This window comes from Penaeus monodon, chromosome 19, assembly GCF_015228065.2.
Source record: "Penaeus monodon isolate SGIC_2016 chromosome 19, NSTDA_Pmon_1, whole genome shotgun sequence".
NCBI lineage: Eukaryota > Metazoa > Arthropoda > Malacostraca > Decapoda > Penaeidae > Penaeus > Penaeus monodon.
Genome location: NC_051404.1, coordinates 12,097,189 through 12,097,450, shown reverse-complemented (window position 1 = coordinate 12,097,450; position 262 = coordinate 12,097,189). Strand labels below are relative to the sequence as shown.

At 32.1% G+C, this 262-nt stretch overlaps 1 protein-coding gene across 1 annotated transcript in view; it reads right to left on the bottom strand.

The window, feature by feature from the left end:
• Positions 1 to 262, bottom strand: part of LOC119585330 (roundabout homolog 1-like) — a 189,296-nt gene that overhangs the window by 79,152 nt on the left and 109,882 nt on the right. The gene's annotated exons all lie outside the window — the stretch shown is intronic.

Genomic DNA, 262 nt, shown 5'->3' with positions numbered 1-262 from the left:
ATATACATGAACAATTTTTGCTGAAATGCATTTAACCGCATTATATTCAGCGTATAAAAAGGGGAAAATGAGTTAAACATACGTACCCAGTAAATTGAAATCATTAAGTCATATCATCCTGCAAAATGTACTCAGAAAAAAAGTTTGGCAGATGGAAAAGCGATTAAGCTAAACTCAAAAGGGAAATTGGCTTTAGTTTTAGTACGACAAACTTCACTGATCAAGGGATACTTATCTCTTAAATTATATGAGCTCCAAAGTA